The sequence below is a fragment of the Balaenoptera physalus genome, assembly GCF_965194825.1.
Source record: "Balaenoptera physalus genome assembly, chromosome: 4".
Classification (NCBI taxonomy): domain Eukaryota; kingdom Metazoa; phylum Chordata; class Mammalia; order Artiodactyla; family Balaenopteridae; genus Balaenoptera; species Balaenoptera physalus.
In genome coordinates this window covers 2,185,259-2,209,967 of record NC_138891.1, presented here as the reverse complement: position 1 = coordinate 2,209,967, position 24,709 = coordinate 2,185,259, and positions in this window count along the sequence as shown.

Here is a 24,709-nt window from a genome sequence, read left to right as displayed (position 1 = left end):
TAAAATAATAAAAACTAGAGTAATCAATAATAAAATAATCCAAGAGCAAAATATATAATAATACATACAACAAAACATCCATTATCCACACTCAGTTTAAGAAACAGAATGTTGTCATCACCTTTGAAGCCCTAGTGTACCTTTTTACTATCTCTGCCACTTTTTGTAACACAGCCTTAGCATTCCCTGAGATTTGTGTTAATTATTCCCTTGTTTTTGTGTATGTCAAAATAGTATATTGTGTATATGAGTATTTCAGTTGTTTTATATATTCATCAACACTTTGTATTGCTAAACTTTATTTTACCACACTTGCTTGGTGTGGAAAAATATCTCATGGCTTTAGTTGTCATTTACCTAATTTACTAATGAGGTTGTGTATCTTTTCATGTTCAATGAACATTTGTGCTTTACCTTTTATGAAACACCTGTGATATTTTCTGTTGCTTTCTAAAAGTTCTTCTATATCCCATAGACTAATTCCTTATTAATGATATGTTTTGTAAACATACTCCCAGTTTTAAGCATATCTTACTATCTTTGTGGTGTCTTTTGGTGAACACAGCTTATTAATTTTAATACATTCTAATTTTATTTTATTTTATGACCTATCTCAAAGAAATGAATGTATTTTATTTTCTTATAAACATCTTAGTTTTGCCTTTCACATCATTCATTTGGAACTGATTTCTGTAACCAGTGTGAGGTAGGGATCTATTTTATTTCCTAATATGGAAACCACTTGCTCCAACACTGTTTATTTCATAGTCTATCCTTATCTCAGTGATTAATATCTTTTCTGTCATAAATAGAATTTCCATGTGTGTGTGTCTTTCTGGGTCCTTACTTCTGTCTCTTTGTTTATAAGTTTACTCTATATCAATACTGCTTTGTTTAATTACTATTCTTTTACACTGTCTTGATTTCTTATAGGTTAAGCCTCCTACCTTGTACTTCTTTTTTTTTTTTTCTTTTCTTTTTCTACTTTGTACTTCTTAGGAACAATTTTGATTTCTCTTTCTCTGCTTTTCCTAATAATTTTCTGAAGTAGCTCATCAAGTTCTATGAAAAACTCCATAGGGATTTTGGTTGGAATAGTTTTGTCTATATGGATCAATCTTGGAAGACATAATTCATGAATATTGGTATTACTCATTTATTTGACTTCTTAATATATTTCAAAAACTTTTATATTCTTCCTCATGGAAGTGACATAAATTCTGCTTGGCTTATTGTAGATACATTATTTTTATTAATATTTTAACAACAGCTTTTTAAAAATCACATTTTCTGCTTGTTCAGAGCATATAAATATGATTGATTTTTTATATTCAGAGAAGTTTAGAAACTCATATTAATTTTAATAATTTGCAGATTCTTGGGATAATATTATATGTGATTCTTGTTCTTCTTCCATCATTTTGCCCTGTATGAATATGTTGGAAGAGGTGAAGAAGGGTGGATGAGTGCATCTTACTGCGCTAAGACCTCTAGTAACATTTTCAACAGAACTCTGTTTTGTTCCTAACTTTTAAGGGAACATTTTAAATCAGTGAGTCAGAAGTTTTTGTATAACAAACCCCTTATTAGGTTAAGGAAATTTGCTTATATTCTTCACTTTCTAAGAATTCTTATTATGGTAGCTGATTTTTATTCAATGTTTCTTTTCTTTTTTTTAACATCTATTAGGACAATAATGTAGTTTTCTTTTTAAATCTTTTGGTGTTGAACCGAATGGTCAGTGTTCACCCTTTGCGTTATTTTATCTATCAGCCTCTAAGTCGTTCAGGCCCTCTTTCTTCATACACTTCTCGTGTTTGGCTTTTTAAGCCCCCCTCACCACCACCTCTCTCCTGGGTTTCCTCCTTACTCCATTTCAGGTAGCTTTCTAGTTCTTCTTCTCTTTTATCTTTATCTCTATCTTTGTTCTTCTCAAAATTTATTTTCTTGGTGATCTCTGGGTTTTTATGCCTACATCTCCAAGTTTATATTTTCTGCCCTGACCCCTCTCCAAAAGGCCAGACTTGGATATCCAACTGAAACTTAGCCCCTCTACCTGGATGCCTAGCAGATATCTCAAATCTAACAGGTCTAAAACTGAGTTCTGATCTCTCTCCCCCACTCAACAGAGCTACTCCACACATGCATGGCTTCTTCACTTCTGCTGTTGGTGACTTTGTTCCTTGAAACAATCAGACAAAACCCTGGGAATTTTCTGTTTACAGGAAGGTTGCAAAGATATTTCAGGAGTTCCTATATAGCTTTACAACAACTTGCCCTAATATTAATACTTTACATAACTGTAGCACAATTACCAAAACCAGGAAAATAACATTAAGGAGTACTATTAAGTAAATTTCAGACCTTGTTCAGATTCTATCAGTTGTCCTTTTGCTGTCCCAGAGCACAACCCAGGATCCCACACTGCAATTCTGTTGGCATGTGGCCTTAGTCTCCTCCCATCTGTGACAGTTCTTCAATCTTCCCTTAACACTTTTGAAGAGTACTAGTCAGTTATTTTCTAGAACATCTTTCAATTTGGAGCTATCTGACAACTTGAGATTGGATTGAGGTTACATATTTTGACTAGAATCCCATAGAAGTGATGTGCCCATTTTAGTGCATCATATCAGGGGTACATGATGCCAATATGTCTTATTACTGATGATGATGATGTTAACTTGGAGCACTTGCTTAGGTGGTGTCTGATGTGTTTCTCCACTCTAAAGTTACACTCTTCCCTTTGTGATTAATGAGTAGCTTGGACTATGCAAATATCCTGTTTCTCCTCAGACTTGCAACTACTAATTTTAGCATCCATTTATTGATGGATCTTGCCTGAAAACCCCCATTATTAGAGTGTTTGCTTAATGGTGATTTTTCTATGTTTAGTAATTCAGAATTTTTCCTATAAGGAAGACCTGTCTTTCCCATTTATTTAATTCAATTATTATGGGTTATATTCCAATAAAAATAAATTACAGTAACAATGTGACTGTTGTGAAGGAGAGAACCACCAACAGCTCAGAATCATGAAGTATATATAACATTAATCAAATCTGAAATGTTTGAATCTGTGAACATATTACTTAGAAAGCATTTAACATTTAATTTTTTAACCCATAATACACTGGAGCTGTAGATCTTCTGAACTGTACAAGCCTTATTTCTCAAACATCTCATGTAGTATAAACCAAAGTCTTAATTCTATAGCAATTTTTAAAATGTGTATCTTTAAGAATCCACTGCTGGAATTTTTTAGCTTTGGGAAACATAAAACTAGCCAAGTTATATTTTACCAAAACACATTACACATGAGAAAATAACATTTTCTCATGAATAGAAACAGTGCCAATTAGAAAAATGAAATTTAGACAGTAGTATTTTATTTATCAAGTATTTATTGCTATGGGTTGATGTAAGAATTACAATGTATAATCTCATTCCCAGGCATAAGCATATTCAGAAGCAACATTTACATAAATTTATCATAAAATAGTAAGTAGCAAGGGAAATATAATTTTATTAACCCTGAGGCTATCTTGGAATATTAATAAGAATATTTAGGACTGAGAGCTAATAGTACAAATTGGAATGACAATATATGTCTCCACTAAATGCAAATGCATTTGTTCTATCATATGCCTTTCCTCTAATTTTATTAGCAGTGCCCTGAGTTGGAAGAATGTTTAATTTAATAGTTAGATGTGCTATGTAAAAGTAACACCTATACAATTTTTTGAAAGCTGTTTGTTTCAGTTTAAAAGGAAATATTCCTTAGCTGCACAGTGATTCTTAGCACCCTCCTTTTAACCATTTATCTCAAAAAGGATAAATACATTAAACTGGAAAGTTTTGATACATTTCCTTGCAACATCTGAAATTAGTCATAATAAATTTTATCCGATTTAGTCATTTTTTTCAAAGAAAGTAACTTTACTTTTTAAATATATAAATTCACATAATCTTTCTAAAATTCTAGAAAGACTTAGGAAATTCCCAGGAACATTCACATAATCTTTCTAAAATTCTAGAAAGACACAGAAAGTCCCAGGAACCTTTAAAAAGTAGAGTGCAGATGTGGCTGAAATAAGATTTATTGAAAGTCTGTAAAAGGAACAATTACAATGACTTCACCCTCCCCTGAAAAATCCTAAAGGTCCACTGGTAAAGATGTTGATCCAACGAGACCACAAGACTGCAGCCAAAATGCCAAGTACAGCTAGGGTTGAAAGAAGACTTATAGGTAGTGATGATTGAGGGCCTGTTAATGGGAAATCTACCTTTCTACAGGCCTCCAAGATGCATGTGGACTCTCTAATCAGCTTTTAAAGATATCATCAGATTTTTCTTTTTATTTAATTTTCAAAATATATCATATACTAGGTATTTTTACAACACAGACACACAGTCAGAATGAGAGGGAAAATGGCCCAATTTACTGCCCAGACAGCCCCCTGCTGACATAAAAGGAAAATAAAAGTAGTATATGTGCAAGGTTTCAGAATGAGAACAGTAAAGAAAGGCACAAAATGAGTGCTTTGAGGCTATGTTGTGAGCTGCATACATGTTTAGAATTGTTATTTTGTCCTGGTGAATGAAGTCTTTTATCATTTCGTAATAACTGCTCAAGTCAAACTTTTGTCCTTATGTCTCCCTTTGTCTATATTAATATAGCTAGACCAATTTTCTTTTTTGGGGGTAGTTTCCTGGTATGTCTTTTCCCACCATTTTTTAAATGTTTCTGTGCTTTATGTGTGTCCCTCATAAATAGCACATAGTTGGATTTTGTTTTCAAAATTTTCTTCTTCCTGCCTGACATATTTCCTTCACGTTGCCCTTTTTGTTCTCTCTCTTTGCCTTCTTCTCTATTTTCCATTTTCAGTGCTTTCCTTGCATACGTGGTAAAAGCCTTAGTTGACTGTTTTATGAGTTATAGTGGGAAACAGGCAGACAGGAAGCTCTGAAAGGGTAGTTGGGCGTATCAATGGTGAGGATTGCTTTAAGTCAGAAATTCTCAATGCCAGCACGATTACATTTGGGGCCACATAATTCTTTGTTGTCAGGCACTCTCCTGTGTTTTGTAGGATGTTGAGCAGCATCCTTGGCCTCTACCCATCAAATGCCATTAGTATTCTCCAGTTGTGATAACCAGAAATACCTCCAGACATTGCCAAGTGTTCCCTGGAATGCAGGGTAGCGTGCAAAATCCACCTGGTTGAGAACCACTGCTGTAAGATGATCTGCATGAACTGTTTATTGGGGAGCTCCTGGTGTCAGAATACTTGTGGTTCCTCTTGAACTGATAAGATTTCCAGGGGGCAAAAATCCTTACTATCTGCTGCCTATAAGATAAGGACCTGGTTGAAAATATTTCGTGTCTCATTCTCCACATCCTCTCTTTGGCCGAATGCCCATTTGTTCAGAAACTCCACCCTCCTCCTCATGGACATATGTTTACCCAACACTGGCATTCCCATTCTCCTGACCAATGCTGAGTTGACGAATGCACATATGACAGAATTCTGACCAATTAGACCTGAGGGAGAGACTTCACTGCCGAAGATGTCTGGAAAAGGTTGCCTTACTGTGAAAACACAAGGACAGATAGTGTTCTCATCTAATGGATGGTGTTGACGTGGGTTGTGTTCCCTGGAACTGCAGGCAGCACCGAGGGGAGCTGAAGTTGAAGATGCAGAGCAGAAAGAGAGTGAGACCATGAGTCCTTACGCCATTGCGGGACCATGAAATTAACCAACCCTGGGAACTAAACCCTGTTTTTGTTTTTGTTTTTAAACTTAGATTTTATAAATCTTAATTAAGTCAGTCAGTTGAATATGAATTTTTAAAACTTGCAACTGAAGTCATTTTAATTGATATTTTTCCAAAAGTAAGTTTCATTTTATAGTTACATTGACCTCTAATAATTATATCATTTTATGTGCGTTATTCCTTTGATACCGGGGTGAAAGATACATATTTACTTGGACATGATTGAAGCCAGACTTTCCACAGTCATAATGTGGTATTTTTTTAGGCTACTAACGGAACACTTTTAAACTCAAAGGAATGGTGGTCTATGAAGCAAACAGACTTTTAAATATTATAAAGTGAAGTAATCAAGAAAGAGGGCAGAGCAGGAACACTATTGTTTTGACATTCTAATTATAAATATGTTAGACGGTGCAGAAAATGATCAAACCATCAGTCTTGGCGATGGTTAAGTTAATTCACTTTTTGAATTTCAGTATTTCACCTGCGAAGTGTCAGCCCACTGAGTCTTGTTCATTGTAAGCCTCTCATTCCTGTTAAATCAATTGTAAATAATAGAACCCCTCAGAGAAAAATGATGAAATAAGCATTGATTTCCAAACTGGATGTCAGATATAGAGCATTAATAAAACACATCGCAAGCAAACAAGTACCTAATATACTCAAATCACTGAAATTGTAATCAGAGGGGAAAAAAAAAAATCAATGATCTTTGTGTAAGTTGCTAGTATTTTTACATTTCATTTATATCTGTGTATCATCATATCAAATTTCTCATTTCAGGCCCTATGTGGCTATTTAATTTTTATTATCCTTACCAGAAAAACCAGGTAGTTTTGTGTCCTGTTAGATTTGTTTCTCCCGTCTAAATAGGTGACAAGTGTCTGGTCACATAGTTTTTTAGTTGCCTGACAACAATGATTTTGTTGTGTTTAATGCAATACAATAATCATTTACAGCAAGTCACATAAAACACTGCAGAAAAATGTAACAGCTTTAATAAAACTTTTAAGGAAAATAAAGCTCTCTAGCAGGTGTCCATAAAAGTGCTTTATGCCTGCAAACTCTATTAAATGTTAATGCCAGTGTCCTGTGAATACCACATATGGGGTCGGCTGAAAAGAAAATGTGTCCGTCAGACAGTGTTGATTCTCCAGGAAAGGGGGGGAGGGGTGGAAGGGCAGTGCTGTGCTCTCCATCAGACTGAAATACGAACATGATCAGGGGCTCTACTCAGTGTACATTTTGTGAAGGACTAGTTTGAAGGAAAGTATGTAGATTTATTTTTTAAAGCCATACATGGACAAGGATGGAAATACCAAGGGCACAAATTTCAAAAGAGCATTCCCAAACTCTCCTAATATAGTAGGAGAGTATGTTATATAGTACAGTTCCCCTCCCCACCGCCCCCCCCCCCCGGATGGTCTCTAGAGATAAAATAGCAGCGACATAGTGATAGTAGATTTGGGCTTGATTTTTCTGGTGTAATGCTGGTTCCTCACATTTCATGACAAATTGCATTCTGACTCTCAGTCTCTATTGTGCTGTCATTTTTATTTCTATATTTCTTTATGAAGCCCCCTTGTGAAGTTACTCAAATAGTTTGAACTGTTGTCAATGGTTATATACCATTGAGCGGGGTCTAATGTTGCCTTTGACCTCAATGACAGGCTGACTCTTTGTGGGAGTCCCATTCTGAAGAGTAGATAGACCCAAATGGTCACTGCAAAAATAGAAACGGAAGCTATTACTCACGAGAAAGAAAATATTACAAGCTGAATGCAAGATGTGAAGTGTCTGTCAGTGTAAAACGACACGTTTACAGAGTACAGGAAACTTTGAGATCTGTCATCTTTTCCCCAAACCCGCGCAGAGACCAGCTGCTTGTATTCAAAAGAGGAAAACAGGAAGGTTATAGAACTTATGCCAGGTGGACTATTTGAAGGATCTGGAAAAGTTTAGCTGGGAGGAAAGGAGACTCAGGTAGTCTCCCAACTGGTCAAGACCTGTTATATTAGGATGACCATATAATTGATCTTCCAGGAGGGCACCTTTGTGAGTGAGAGGAAGGAAGTATTAATGATTGAGTGGGGACAGCCATCGTATACAAGGACTGAACTGAGCAAACAGACCATGCACTCATCCGAATTTTAAAAAAGAAGACTTCGACTGCTGGCCTCAAAGGGTTCAAGTAGGATCCATGAGAGAGGGACAGACAGACCTTGGCTTGCTAGACAAGGAAGAAATTTGCAAGGAACTCTGTGTGCCTGAAAGGGGATACCTGCCTTTGGGAACTGTCAGTTGGTCAATGGAGTTGCTCAAATAAGATGGTCAGGCCTTTGATCAGGGTCATTTTAGTGGGGATTTGAGGGTCAGAATTATGGTTGGACTGTATGAGCTTACTGTTGTCTCAAACCTTGAGTGGCTGTGGTTCTATTAAATGAAGAAGTTCCATGGAGAGCTGTGGATTCTAACACAAGTTGTCTTAAAGATCTGGTCCTAGAATCGTACTCTAGAATGAATGCAATCTCACATAGCTTAGTGTAGTCTAAGCTCAGAATGAGCTGGGCAGAAACCTCAGGATCCTAAATTTGGGTGACAGGACCTAGTGTTAGGACCACTAAACTAAAATTGGGCAAGATACCAAATTAAGGTATAGGGAATTCCCTGGCAGTCCAGTGGTTAGGACTGCACGCTTTTGCTGCCATGGCCCAGGTTCAATCCCTGGTCAGGGAACCAAGATCCCACAAGCCAAGCAGCCAAAATAAATAAATAAATAAATAAATAAATAAGATTAAGGTATAGATTTGGAGACCTTGGGACATGGAGAAAAATTCTCTTTGAAGCCAAGTCGGCAATGCCTAGAATGCTCTTCTACTTGGACTTTTGAGAAGCCAGAATGATGTTGCAAATAACCAGTCTGAAATTCCTTACAGTGAAGTTATATCATGTGTGCATTTAATGTAAGCAATTTGAGCTATATAGGTATACATTAAGTAGTGCTATAAAACTGTCCTCTATATTTGTACTTTATCGAGTGGTTTAGGGGCTTTTCAAGCGTGATCTTAACTTCATGATTTTAGCCTCCTTTGCTGACATAGATTCGAGCTCCTGTGCTAGAGTACTGCTGACTTTTATCTGGCCAACAACTCCTTTTCTTCACAGTCAACTCAAGTCCCATGTTCTCTGTGAACCTTCCCTGTTAGCCACGGCTAAGGCTGGGCCGCCCTATCTTAGCCTCTGGTGGGATTTCTTGTCTGCAAGGCAAATTTTAGCATCGAAATATCCCTGGCTTTATTGTCTTCTATTTGTAGCTTGGGTCCATCTGGCCTCTCTAATTAACACTGCTCATCCCTTGCCCAAGGGACTGAGTCACTCATCTCACTGGAGTCCTCCGAGCGTGGTACATCCCACGGATGGTTGTTTAGTTGAGATGGGCTCACCTGATCCTTAATTGAGAAGAGGGGCTTGCAGGAGCCTCATGTGACCTCCCAGGTGAAAGTGTCTGTAGATGAGTGTCCAGTCCTACATTTAGGTCTGGAATTCATTTTGAGTTTATTTTTGTGTATGGTGTTGGGGAGTGTTCTAATTTCATTCTTTGACATGTAGCTGTCCAGTTTTCCCAGCACCACTTATTGAAGAGACTGTCTTTTCTCCATTGTATATCTTTGCCTCCTTTGTCATAGATTAGTTGACCATAGGTGCGTGGGTTTACCTCTGGGCTTTCTGCCTTGTTCCATTGATTTATATTTCTGTTTTTGTGCCAGTACCATATTGTCTTGATTACTGTAGCTTTGTAGTATAGTCTGAAGTCAGGGAGTCTGATTCCTCCAGCTCCATTTCTTTCCTTCAAGACTGCTTTGGCTATTCGGGGTCTTTTGTGTCTCCATACAAATTTTAAGATTTTTTGTCCTAGTTCTGTAAAAAATGCCATTGGTAGTTTGATAGGAATTGCATTGAATCTGTAGATTGCTTTGGGTAGTATAGTCATTTCCACAATATTGATTCTTCCAGTCCAAGAACATGGTATATCTCTCCATCTGTTGGTATCATCTTTAATTTCTTTCAGCAGTGTTTTATAGTTTTCTGCATACAGGTCTTTTGTCTTCCTAGGTAGGTTTATTCCTAAGTATTTTATTCTTTTTGTTGCAATGGTAAATGGGAGTGTTTCCTTAATTTCTCTTTCAGATTTTTCATCATTAGTGTATAGGAATGCAAGAGATTTCTGTGCATTAATTTTGTATCCTGCTACTTTACCAAATTCTTGATTAGCTCTGGTAGTTTTCTGGTGGTAACTTTAGGATTCTGTATGTATAGTATCATGTCATCTGCAAACAGTGACAGTTTTACTTCTTCTTTTCCAATTTGTATTCCTTTTATTTCTTTTTCTTCTCTGATTGCCGTGGCTAGGACTTACAAAACTATGTTAAATAATAGTTGCGAGAGTGGACACCCTTGTCTTGTTCCTGATCTTAGAGGGAATGCTTTCAGTTTTTCACCATTGAGAATGATGTTTTCTGTGGGCTTGTCGTATATGGCCTTTATTATGTTAAGGTAGGTTCCCTCTATGCCCACTTTCTGGAGAGTTTTTATCATAAATGGGTGTTGAATTTTGTCAAAAGCTTTTTCTGTATCTATTGAGATGATCATATGGTTTTTATCCTTCAGTTTGTTAATATGGTGTATCACATTGATTGATTTGCGTATATTGAAGAATCATTGCATCCCTGGGATAAATCCCACTTGATCCTGGTGTATGATCCTTTTAATGTGCTGTTGGATTCTGTTTGCTAGTATTTTGTTGAGGATTTTTGCATCTATATTCATCAGTGATATTTGTCTGTAATTTTCTTTTTTTGTAGTATCTTTGTCTGGTTTTGGTATCAGGGTGATGGTGGCCTCGTAGAATGAGTTTGGGAGTGTTCCTTCCTCTGCAATTTTTGGGACGAGTTTGAGAAGGATGGGTGTCAGCTCTTCTCTAAATGTTTGATAGAATTCACCTGTGAAGCCCTCTGGTCCTGGACTTTTGTTTGTTGGAAGATTTTTAATCACAGTTTCAATTTCATTACTTGTGATTGGTCTGTTCATATTTTCTATTTCTTCCTGGTTCAGTCTTGGAAGATTATATGCGATGTTTTCCTTTGAGTCTTTGCCCTATTACAGACCCCTGCTGCTTCCTGGGAGGAGGATGTCACTGACTTGTGCAACTGGGCAGGGTTTGGTCCTGCCAGCAGTGGACTGACCATGGTGTTAGCCCTCTTGGCCTGCAAGAGAAAGCTGACCGCCTCGGGGGAGAGGGCAGCGCAGTGGGGAGTGAGGCAGGGTAACTCAGTGGGCTTTATCTGGATCTTGACCCCTTGGTACTGTGTCACTGACTGGCCCATCTTCATTGCTTGAGTGCCCATGGCATACAGGCATGTGCTGGATATTGTTATAATTACATGACACTCAGCGTCTAACCTGCCGTGAGTCTTCATTTTTGTGGATAAGAAATGTTTCCACCCTTGTTGCATAGAAATACTAGAATAGTCAGGTATGACCCTTTCCACACATCCTGAAACCTGAAAGATAGGCTGTTCTACATAAAATAAGAATTTCTTTTTTAAAGTATAGTAACAATAACAAGGATAAGTACTCGGTAGTTTTCAGTATGTGCTAAGCAAATGATTCATATATATTAATTTGATAAACACTCACCACAACCCTGTGAGAATTGAGGACAGAAAAGTAAAGTAACTTAAACAGGTACTAGTGGTGGAGCTGGAATCTGAACCCAGGTAATCCCAACCTTTTTTTTTTTTTTAACAACCATGCCTAGTGGCTAAAAGCTAAGGCCCTGTGATCAAAGTTGGATTTAAGTGCTGGCAATCTAATACTTAACATGCATGCTTTTTAAAAAATATTAATCTGTAAAATAAGGATAGTAAGTAATAGGATCTAACCAGAACATTGTTTGGGAATTGTGGTATCTCTGGCATATACTAAGTGCTCAGTAGATGTTAGCTTCGTGTTCTTTCTAACAATGGGAATAGCAGAGCTATCAATTGATGGGTATAAAACAGTCTGGTATTTTGTATATTATGGGCACAGATGAGAGGGGGTTGTAGAATAAGAGAGGTGGAAGGTGCCCATATTCTTGTTTCAGCTTTTGTAGTTGAATCTGCTGTGTAGGGTTACTGTAGCAGGCCTGAAGTTCAACTTTCATTCCTAGCAAGTTCACCTCACTTTTCAGCTGACAGTCCTGGATCTTATTTAACTGGAAAACAGCAACTGTCAGACTAATTTCCTCTTGATAATATTGTGTATTTCCTTCTCTAATTGGATAATAGAATTATTGAGAATTTTGCAAATAGAAGCGGGGGATGATCTGCTGAGGGCAGGCTGCGACAGCCATGTGCCGGATTCCGTGAGAGCTCACTGCACACGATCCAACCCACAAAATGTGGATTCATCACAATCCTCCGGCTGACATCCCTTTTTCTTTGTTTTTACTTCCTTTCCTTTCGCTGCTGATGTATGTGCTATCACCACAAACTATCATCACCTCTTTTAGGAGCCTTGCTTCCTTCGAGTAATTCTTCCTGGGCAGTTGAATCTCACTCATAAGAGAGTCAACTGCATGCATTCAAATCTAGGTTTTTCATTGGTGAAACGAAGCAGGAGAGACAGTCAAGATTTTTGGAAAAGCCATGTTTTTTCAACCTCCAATTACTGCAGTGTTTACATTTTTTATTACCTTATGTTTGTTAAAGGGGTGAAAATCAGTTCAAGAAATAACAGGAGCAAATCGTAATTTTTACTATTTCCGAAGAAATTTTTATGTTGATGAAATTATATGGTACTAGTTTGCAATTTTGGTGCTCCTGAAATCTTCATAGGAAAAATTTGCTAAGAATATTTCTAAATTTTCAATATCTACTACTAGTGTTTGGGTTGTGTGTCTCTCTCTCTCTCCCCTCTCCAAATGCATTTAGTTACCTCCTATTATGTGTATGTATATGTGTGTGTGTGTGTGTGTGTGTGTGTGTGTGTATCTGCAATAAGGATACAAATTCTGATTTTTTGAGGTTTTTTTTTTTTTAAACATGTGGCCCAAGATATAAACGGATTCTGGAAATAGGAAAAGTTTCATATTATTAAAAGGGTTGTTGAGAATTTGGGGATACCATTCAAAGACATTACCTTCAGACTAAGAGTAAGAATGTAAGAAAAGAATATCTGAACTCAAAAGTGTATCTTGGATTGTTGTGAAAAAACCCTTAATAGTAAATGTTTGTGTAGCCAATTCAATATTATTGTGTGGTCAGTAGTACACACAGTAATTACGTTTATAACAATTCTGCATTACTAGATGACAATAGTGAAGAATTAGGGTAACCTAGGTGTGATTATGGTTTACCTCTGTCTTAACGTGGATGCACTCTTTTCATTCCCGAGAGGTTATTATTCTTTTTTTGATGGGTGGCACTTATCTTTCAAAACAAGTTTTTATTGAAGTATATTTGATTTACAGTGTTGTGGTAGATTCAGGTGTAGAGCAAAGTGATTCAGTTACATATATATGTGTGTGTGTATATATATATATATTATTTTTCAGATTATTTTCCATCATAGGTTATTACAAAATAATGAGTATAGTTCCCTGTGCTATACAATAGGTCCTTGTTGATTATCTATTTTATATATAGTGGTGTGTGTATGTATGTTAATCTCAAATTCCTAATTTATCCCTCCTTCCCACCTTTCCCCTTTGGTAACCATAAGTTTGTTTTTTATGTCTGTGAGTCTGTTTCTGTTACATAGATAAGTTCATTTGTGTCCTATTTTAGATTCCACATATAAGTGATATCATAGGATATTTGTCTTTCTCTGTCTGACTTACTTCACTTAGTATGACAATCTCTAGGTCCCTCCATGTTGCTGCAAATGGCATTATTTCATTCTTTTTTTATGGCTGGGTACTATTCCATTGTATATATGTACCACATCTTCTTTATCCATTCCTCTGTGGATGGACTGTTAGGTCGTCATCACTCTTCTGTGGTCTACAGCACTGGCCTTGGCAGTTGCCTTGCGGGCGCTGACCACAGCGGTTCAAGGACAGGGTTGGTGACGCTTCCCTCTTCCCAGTTGGTGCTGAGCCCCCGCCTGCTCCCGTTTCTCCCTTGTCAAGTCCCTGACCGTGGCTGATGTTGAAGTTCCTTAGCTTAGTCTCTGACAGTTACTGAAGGGGAATTCCAGGAAACTCAAGACCCACTTTCGTTTCTTCCAAAAGCAAGGGAAAGCTTTATCCTTTGATCAGAGCATGGAGAGGTGGGAGCCGCGCTCTGGAGCACAGGTTCTCCCTGACAGGCCGTGGGCGGGGCTGCTTTCCAGGGATCTCGTCAGTGGGGAGGGGGGGACGGAGTTCTCGTGGGGCCTCGCGAGGCTGGAGCAGCGTCTCTGCGCACGGCCCGCCGCCGCCATCTTGAATTGAGTGTGCTGCGCGGCTTCTGCACACGGTCCCGAGCTGAGGTGTCGGCACAGCTGTTTCGCGCTGGGAACGCTGGTCTGAAGGGCCGGGGGTGAGGCCTCTGCACGCGACCTCCTGTGAGCAAGTGAAAGTAAACTAAGCACCAAGGGAAAAAGAAGGTAAGACTTTACTGTATTACCCACATGCCCCTGGAATCGCTAGTGGGCTTTGCCGGTGAAAAGTCCCTCCTGTGACTTTCTCCGGCCCCTCATTCTTGAGGGTCGAAGGTCCGTCTTCCGAACTGCTTCGCGCTGATTTCGGTGTTCTTACCGCGGGGACAGGAGCGGAACTTCCCTCCAGCTGCCTTTAGATGTGCTTGACGGTCACCAGGCCTCAGCATTGACTGCTCGTGTCCCTGAGTGCCCACCATTTGTCTGAACTTTGAGAGACAAAGGACGCCAGATAATTTAGGATGCATGGACCCAGTGTTAGCAAGAGTCATGGCCACATGTCAGATTTCTCCTAAAACTGAACGTATCTTTTGCCCGCGGGGAAGGGTGCCCTGACGCCGAGGCTCACTGCCGCGGCCTGCATGTTGCCAGTCACGTTTTGGTGGTTTTTCGGAAGAGAAGCTTCAGGTCAGAGAGGGGTTCACACGAATGCTCCAGGGGGCCATTGCCCCAAGGTTGCGTCTCTGGAAGTTGGGGCTCTGGGGCCTCTTCCCTCGAGTGTGCTGTCCCCACGGAGTGACCCCTGCAGCTTCAGGGAAGATGGACGGTTAGGGTCACCAGGTGGCGTCGGTCACACTCAGCAGTGAGCTGACCTTGCGGCTGCCATTTTCCAGGTTTTTAGGTTCACCTGGTCTCCTGGCCCAAAGAGGGGGGAGGGCCAGGTGGGTGGATGCGGGTGGCAGCTGGTCACCGTATTCCGTGAGGGCTCTCGTGGTTTCTCCCAGCTGGAGGGCACTCTTGAGTTGTTCCATTTCAAGGGGGCTAAGGTGTCCCTTGTCTCGGGCTTGGGGAATGGGTTTGCCATCCACGAGTTCAAACGCACGGGACTTTCACTTACCCCTTGGGGCTACTGCATGGGGAGCAGGGCAATCCGAAGCACCATAACTTAGAGACCCATTGATGGGCCAGCTTTCCCCATCTCCCAGGGCCAGGCTGTGTTACACAGGACGATTACATGTTTGGGGGTCAGGGAGCAATACCCTAAAAACTTCCAGTTCTGCCGAATGCACCCTAATGAGCTGTCCTTCAGTATGGTGGACGTTTGGTTCCCAGTACCTTAGACGTTCTGCTTTCAGGGTGTAGGGATTTGTTTCCAGCTACTGAGGGGGTAGTTGGAATGATCTGTTGGCACGCAGATGCCAAAAGATTTGAGCCAAATAAGATTTCTCGTTCTGGAAATTTGGAACCAGCACCAAACTGTTAATGAATTCCTCAAAAGACTCAAAAAGGAGGCGTCCAATGGGCTTAGACTCATATAACTGGGGGCCCCCCTTGAATTTGTAGTGACCCATGCTTTAGATAGTCCCTCCTCCATCAGAATATTCCACAGGAGATTGGAGGGGATGCTTCCGGGCCAGAGCAGCTTAGCCACGTTAGTTCTTGACTTATCTGGTCCTTTAGGGAGTGGCAGCATCTTCTCTAACCTCCTTTCAACCAAAAAGGAGGAGTGTTCGGACTTCCCACCAGGTGAGGGCTAGAAGTACGAGAGATCCCCATGGGGTACTCTCCAGATCACCACGGTGGCTGGTGTTCTGTGCTGATACCAGGAGGAGAGCCCCTGGGACCTTGGTCGAGGTCGATAGAGAAGCACCCAGGATTCGCCTCACCAGCGGAGGGGGACGGAGCAATAACGGGGTTCCTAGTCTCGCGAGCGGCTTGCAGGACCCCTCAGCCCACTTCAGAGAAGCCAGTGCTGACCACAAGAGGTCAAGTCACCAGTCAAGTACCTCCTCTGGGACTCTTTCACACTTGGGCATCCCCGGTGCCTGTTCCTGAACTCGGATCGATTTGTCAGTGGTCCTCGTTATCCAGGGCTTTTCGCAGTCTTGCCTCTTGGCTCACGGGGTTGGCCACTTTCCTTGACCAAATGGAAAGTGACGATGGAGAGTGCTGCTGTTGACCCCTGGAGGTTGGTGAGGAGGGGAGAAAGCCCTGGTGCGGCCGTTCTTGCTTTGTACTAGGGTCAAGCGGTCAGCACTACTGGTGAGACAGTGGGCGAGACTGCGTGGCTCCCTCTCGTCCACAGACCTGTCCCCAGGTGTCCAGTTCTGCAAGAAGGCCAGCCAGAGGCAGACACAGGCGAGTTTCAGTCTCTGATCCCCAGCGATGCCGCCATGTGATCCGCTCGTGGAGGCATGGTCCAGATTACCCTGGAAGCTGTGTTGTGTATGCACCGCACCTGGGTGTCAGTTGCTGGGCAGAGTTGCTCTTGTTATGGAACAAAAGTTCGGTTGTGTAGGTGTTTCCAGACGCCTCCACATTATTGCATGACAGATGCTGGGGGCTCTGGAGTCTGACAGATGTAGCTTGAGTGTGGGTTCACTTACAAGCTGTGTGACCTTGGACGCATTACTGAACCCTGCTGAGCCTTCATTTCTTCATCTGTAAAATGGGGATAACAAGGGGGGTTTTGGGATGGAGGCCTATCAGCAGCCTTGGTGAACTATGGCTTAACCCTCGTGAGTAAAGTAGCACCGAGGTTAAAATGAACATGGAAAAACCCAGTGCATTTGAATCTGTTGGCAAAGTTGTGACCAGTATAGCCCATAAAATTTGGTTTTAAGCAAATGAAGTACTGAACGGAAAAAAGTAACCCTACCAAGGACTGTACATTTTAATTTTCGATGATATTGCGTGACATTTTACCTTTGAAGTCTCTATCTGCACATGTTTCTGTCTTGTCCTCAAAGCAAGGCTATGTTTCAGTCATGCTAGAGGTGGTCTGTGGTATGTATCTGTTCACACCGTGGGCTCTGGAGCTTAGACGGCCTGCACTTGAATCTTGTCTGTCCACTTGCTGGCCGAGTGGTCTTGGGCGAGGTACTTAGCCTGGTTATGCTTCAGTTTTCCCATCTCCCCGGTGAGAATAATAATATCACCTCCCTTATGGGTTAGTTGTGGGTATTATGAGATACTATTTTAAATGCTTTATATGCATTTCTCAGCATATGGTAAACATCCAGTAAATATTACCCACTCCTTACCCATCCCCATTCCCGTAAGCATATAGTTAATGCTAATGATCATTTGCCTTTATCAGAATTTCTCTTTATGGCTAATTAAACATTGGCTTTAATAGTGAAAAAAAAGTCAGGCAACAGGAACAGATACAGGGGTATTAAAGAAAAGTCTAACCATTTTCTGGCCTATGAGAAATGCGGAAAAAACAGTCAAACATTCTAGAATAGGTGAGTAGAGAAGAAGTAAAGACAGAGCCAGAGCTTCCACCTGTTGACCTACAGAGGATGGAGGGGAGCACCACCTCCCAGGCTGCTCACAGCTGGGTGCACACCTCTAGGGCTCAGGTTTCCTGAGTCACCCTTGATTCTGGAGATGAACCCATAGAAGTGGGTGAGATGGTGGCTGAGAGCTTGTCAGAGGGCATCACTAGCAGGAGGGGGTGGAGACCTTCTGAGAAGACTGGTCCAGGCCCAGTGGCTGCCCAGCTAGACCTCTGAGGGAGTAAGAACTTGTGGGGAGACAGGTGGTGGGTTAAGCCATCCCCTGCACATCAGCAGGGGATGTTCCAGGGCTAGAAGTAGCCAGGTGGACTAGGACATGGTCCCCAAGGAGCCTGACTCATCCACACTGAGACAGGCAGAAAGTGACATACCTTCTCTAATTCACTCGAATGTCATCTTAGGAAAAAAGAGGAATGTGGATGGCCTTCCCTAATCTTGCACCTGATGCTCTCCTAGGGAGAAAATAGGCTGGAGGTGGAAGACTGAGGGCGCTCTGAGAGATGGTATATTGTTATAAAGTGGCGCTGCATACGATCCCTAGGGACTGGTTAAAGCTTACTCCAGTTGGTGGTATAAACTGGTCAGCTGTTTCCCTCTACCAACCAAATGGAGGGGACTGACAGAGGAGGCTAGGTTAATTGAGGTTTAAGATATGTTCTCTGCATTGTTTTCAAGTTATACTTTGAATTAAACTTTGCAACGTAAGTCAATAGGCAAAATGTGTGTTTTTCGTGAGTTTTTCAGTAAGCATTTTCCAGGGAGAATAACCAAAACACATTCATTGCCTTCTCAAAGGAATCGGTGAACCCCCCAAATCAAGGGATTATGACTTTGCCAAAGATTTAGAGAGAAAATTGCTGAAAGTGCTTTCGTATCTGTAAAAGGCAAGGAGCAGTAGTTACCTCTGTATTTTTTTTTCCAGCATGGATTCATGTGTAATATATGCCATTAAAGAAATATAAAAGATGCACATCCAAAGCATGATGTTAAATTCAGTCGATGATCTCACATGACATGTAGTCAGATGTTAGAGATCGGCAACTTTCTCCAGATACCATGTTGTCAGTGATCTTGTGACGATTGCTTTTCATTCAGGATGCTGTTCTCTGAGTCTGCAGAGGGGCCACATTCAGAGTAGCTTGATTCAACAGAGTTTTGTCTGTTTCCTGTACCACACATGTAAAGCACCAGGGTGACATTTAGTTATCAAGCCAGATTCCCTTCCATATCTGCCTAAGGGGAGAGCCTTTGAGCTCCAATAGTGGGACACCTGCTTAATGACAACTTTACAAAGGTTTCTCACCAATCACATGGGATTAATGTGCACCTGAATCATGTTAATTCATTTGCTGTCTTAACCTTGACAAACATTGGGGTGGTCCCTGGGAGAGTTTTGTTCCAGGAAGGACAACATTTACGTATGGTTGCCCAGATTTGTTAAGTAAACACAATCTCAAAATAGAGGAATAAAAGGAATGTTAAGAATGGATTGCCTAGTATTCACCTAAACGTTCAAGAAGTTATTCATAGCTTTAATTTTTTGACCACCCACTCTGTGCAAGGTATTATAAGACAGAGATGAATACAATAGGCCTTTTTACCCCAAATGTCTTCCCCTAATGTAATAAAAATACCTGCATACAAAAAATTGCTTTTATGCATGTAGTCATGTGCATTTTCTAGGAAGAATGTTTGTAACACTTTCATTTGCTTTTCAAATAAACCAGTGACTTCAAAAGGGCAAGAACAAAGGTAGTTTTAGTCTACTAAATGTAAGCCTGTGCTTTTTGGTGGTAATTATTCAGAAAGTTCTGTGACTTAGCTAGTCAGTCTGCTTTTGGTTAGCAATGATAAAATGATATCAATAAGAAAGAGAATTCAATTATTTAGCATATTTGTAGATTAACCACAATATATTAAGAGTGTGTTAGATGCTAGAGAAACAAAAATAAGGAAGATGTAGTACCTGCCATTATGGAGACCAGTAGCCAATGAGAACAAAACAAAATGGTACAAATTACAGGAGAGGTTTGAGCTAAGTGTGTGGGATAAAGAGGAGAGTTGGTGAAGCTTCTCAAAGGACTGTCATTTAAACTGAGCTGAAGAACATATATAGAGAGGCTTTTCCTTCTGCCAGTGAGATGTACAGGTATACCTTGCTTAATTGCACTTTGCAAATATTGTATTTTTCACAAATTGAAGGTTTGTGGAAACCCTGAGTCTATCAGCACAGTTTTTCCAACAACATTTGCTCACTTCGTGTCTCTCTGTCACATTTTGATAATTCTTGTGATATTTCAAACATTTCCATTATTATTGTATTTGTTATAGTGATCTGTGATCAGTGATCTTTGATGTTACTATTGTAATTGTTTTGAGGTGCTACAAACTGTACCCATGTAAGACAGCTAACTTAGTCGTATGTTCTGTGTGTTCTGATTGCTCCACCAATGGACCATTCTCCCATCTCTCTTCCTCCCCTCGGGCCTCCCTGTTCCCTGAGACACAACCATACTGAAATTAGGCCAATTAATAACCTTACAGTGGCCTCTAAGTGTCCAAGGGAAAGGAAGAGTTGTGTAATCCTCACTTTAAATCAGAAGCTAGAAATGATTACGCTTAGTGTGAGGAAGGCATGTCAAAAGCTGAGACAGGCTGAAAGCTAGGCCTCTTGCACCAAACAGTTAGCCATGTTGTGAATGCAAATAATTATTTGATTTACTCAACCATTTATTTTTTTAATTAAAAAATTATTTTATTGAAGTATAGTTGATTTACAATGTTGTGTTAATTTCTGTACAGCAAAGTGATTCAATTATCCATATATTGATATATACCTTTTTTTTTGTATTCCTTTCCATTGTGGTTTATCACAGGATAGTGAATATAGTTCCCTGTGCTATACAGTAGGACCTTGTTGTTATCCATTCTATATGTAATAGTTTGCATCTGCTAATCCCAAACTCCAAATCCATCCCTCCCCAACCCCTGTCCCCCTTGGCAACCACAAGTCTGGTCTCTATGTCTGTGAGGCTGTTTCTCTTTCATAGATAAGTTTATTTGTGTCATGTTTTAGATTGCACATATAAATGGTATCATATGGTATTTGTATTTTTCTTTCTGACTTCACTTAGTATGATAATCTCTAGTTGCATCCATGTTACTGCAAATGGCATTATTTCATTCTTTTTTATGGCTGAGTAATATTCCATTGTATATATGTACCACATCTTCTTTATCTGTTCATCTGGCCATGGACATTTAGGTTGTTTCCATGTCTTGGCTATTGTGAATAGTACTGCTGTGAACATAGGGGTGCATGTATCTTTTCGAATTATAGTTTTTTCTGGATATATGCCCAGGAGTAGGATTGCTGGATCGTATACTCAGTGATTTATGATAAAGGAACTGAGGCTCAGAATCTTGTGGACTAATATTACACAGCTAATTCATTAAATAGGTAGAGTACAAATTGATTTTATCAGTTTATTTAGATTATAGGCAGCTCCCAGTTAGACTTGGATTGCATTTTTTACAAGCCGCTTCTTAGTAATCCTGAGCTCTAAATTGGTGGTTCTTAAGCTTTTGCACATCAGAATCACCCGGATGGCTCATATAAACAGACTGCTGGGTTCTACCCGCAAAGTTTCTGATTTACTAGGTCTGGGGTGGAGTCCTAGAACATGCATCCACAGACCATACTTTGAGAACCAGTGCTACAGATTAAAAACAGGCTTATTTATCTAAGTGTTAATGTTTAAAATGCGCTCATGGATTAATGGAAATTTACATCTTTTTCTTTTTCCATATACCAATTATCTCTTTCCCATTTGCTCCCTACAATTGGGTCTTTTAAAGGAAACAGTGAAGCCTTTAGGATGACTATTGTAAAATACAGGTGTTGGTGAGAATGCAGAGAAATTGGTATCCTTGTTCGTTGCTGATGGGAATATAAAATTGTGCGTCTGCAGTGGAAGCCAGTCTGGTAGTTCAGCAGAAAATTTAAATGTAGAATGAACATGTGATCCAGCATTTCAACTCCTAGGTATATGCCCTAAATAAGTGAAATCAGGGATTCAAACAGATATTTGTTCATAAGAGCAATATTCACAATGGCCAAAAGGTGGAAACGATTAAAATATCCATGGATGGATGAATGGCTGAACAAAATGTGTCATATAGATACAATGGAATATTATTCAGCCTTAAATGGGAATGAAATTCTGTAACATGCTACAGTGTGGATGTACCTTGAGAACATTATGCTAAGTGAAATAAGCCAGACTCAAGAGGAAAAATATTGTATGATTCTACTTATATGAGGTACCCAGGACAGTCAGATTCACAGAGACAGAGAGTAGAATAGTGGTTGCCAGGGCTGAGGGGAAGGACAAGTGGGGAGTTACAATTTAATGGGTAGAATTTCAGTTTAGGATGATAAAGTTCTGCAGGTGGGTGGTAGCGATGGTTGTACAGCATGGTGAATGTGTCACTGAAGTGTACACTTAAAATCGTTAAAGTTATAAATTTCGTTATGCACATTTTATTATAATAAAAAAGGACTTTAAAGAGTATAGTCCATACCCTCCCTCTTGCTTATCTCAGTATTTCTCCAAAGCTTGCTAGAATAACCTAGACTTCTTTGAATGACTGATGAATGTAAAATGGGGCAATATTTACTCCTAGAGTGGAAAGATAAACCTCTATTTTAGATATGTCTCATGCCAGAATTTGAGCGGTTATAGAAACTGACCCAGAAAAATAACGCACACGTTGAACTCACCCAGAAGTTAACCCTTCACATCCAATCACTGGCCAGACTTCGAGGAAAATAACACGTCTCAATTTGTCTGAATGGGAAGCCGTTGTCTGTAAGTTGAGCTCGTGGAAAATGGCTGGGAGTCAGAGGCTGTCTGATTTGGCATCCCTGATGTCTGTCTCTGACACTTATGTCTAAATTAGACTGCTGCTAATTAAATAAACGTGTAAAGCCAGCATCATGCCCTATCTCTCCTCCTTCATAAAGCAAGGCATTGCCATTTGGGGTAGTTGTTCGTATCCATCATTTCATAATTTCTAACCTTAGGCATAACTGTTTAACTCAATTAAATGGGACCAAAGTGAACTTTGTTGAAAAACCTAATAGTAAAATAAATATATAGTAAAATAAATAAATATAGTAAAGTAAATAAATAAATAAATATATGGAGTAAAATGCTCAGGGTGATTTCTGCAACTCAAGTTAAGGCTATTAATTTTGGGTAACGTGTAGTTCTTGATCATGGCATTTTTCAAAAGAAATTTCTTTTGTCTGGAATTATGCTTTTGTAAAGGGGAAGAGTGCTCCTGGATTTAATATCCCACTTTTATTTTCATAAAAATGTCATGACATTGAGTGACCAAGTTTCTTAATCCTTACAAAGGCCATAATTATACACTATAAAAGTATATTAAAAATATAAAACTATATTTAAAAACTATAAATTATATTTATTTTGATAAAACGTTTTGGGTACAAAATTAATACTTGATAACTTGATGTGGTCATTCCTTTTCTGGGTCTTCCATTTCTTTTACTCAGTAAAATCTTAAAACCAGAAGGGGCTTCTATCCAGAAAATACCACAACAGGTTCCATAGAACACCATGTGCTGAGAAATTTTGATGAGTTTTTTCCTTGAAGAAGGTCTTCTGTGGTCAAATAACTTTGACGAATTTTGGTTTAAACAAAACTTAAAAAGAAAATAACTACAGGGCTTTTAAGAACCTTTACTTTATAATTTGCATTGTGAATTGCCAAGAAGAAATTTGTAGAATTCAGACTCCCAGCACATACTCATTATGGAACCTCTTTATTTTTCCAGAGGCATCTCTTAGAATTAGGGGAAAATGAAAAGTTAGTACAACTTCCTTCATTGGACAAATAGAGGAAGTAAAGACTTTAGACCGCATGGCTTATTTGGTGTTGTATGACCTTGAAAAGAGATTATTTTTCCCTTTGGAGTGGACAGGTATGGGGTTAGGAGTCAAGCCCAGAGTTTGGGTGCCTGCTCTGTTAGCTGGTGGGCTGGGCACCTTTGGACGTTTCTGTAGCTCTGATGCTTCGTCAGTGCGCTGGGGCCTTGCTCCCTCTCATGCCCAACTCATAGGATTGTGGTCAGCAAGTGAGAAAGTGCTTGTGAAATAACCTTGCAAACGGTGAAGCACAAACAATTTCAGAGCATTTTTATCATAAGAATGATAAGTATAATTAGACAACAGCCTTGGTAATTACTATTTCTATGATTACATTAAGATACAAAATCTAATATACAGTAGGATTATACCGTATGATCACAGCAATGTCCAAAACTAACCCTTTGTATAGAACGAAAATATCAGAAGGCACAATGCACAATTGTTGACAGTGTTTTGTTTTGGTAAGGTTTGGGATGAGTACTTTTTTACACGTTTGCGTTTTACATAGTAATTGTAGTACACAGTTTTCTTTTTCTGGTCAGTTCTATTTCCTAGGAATTCCTCCTTTCCCTAGGGTAGAAGTCTGCTCCAACATGTTCAGCTTTAACTCTTGTTGCAAGATGGCTGCTGTGCTACCAGGCCCTACCACTGCATTCCAGGCAAGAAGGACAGGGGGAACAGTGGAGAATCTGTTTTTTGGAAGGGTTATGTGGGCGCAGGAAGGGAGGCCCTCCTTAGTAGAATTCTATTCACAATTCATTGGCCAGAATTATGTTTCATGACCATCTCTTTCTTGAGATGGCTTGGAAAATCAAATATTTAGCCATCTGACTTCTAGCAGTGGTTCTCAAAGTATAGTCCCCAGACCAGCAGCATCAGCATTGCCTGGATCTTGTTAGAAATGTCAGTTCTGCTGTACCTGTGAACTTCTGTCAGGACCAGGACTTAATTTGTAGGACTCATTGAAAAATGAAAATGTGGAGCCCTTAGTTCAAAAATTATTTAAAATTTCAAGACAAAAACAGAAGAGCCTTAAACCAACCAGGAGGCCCTGTG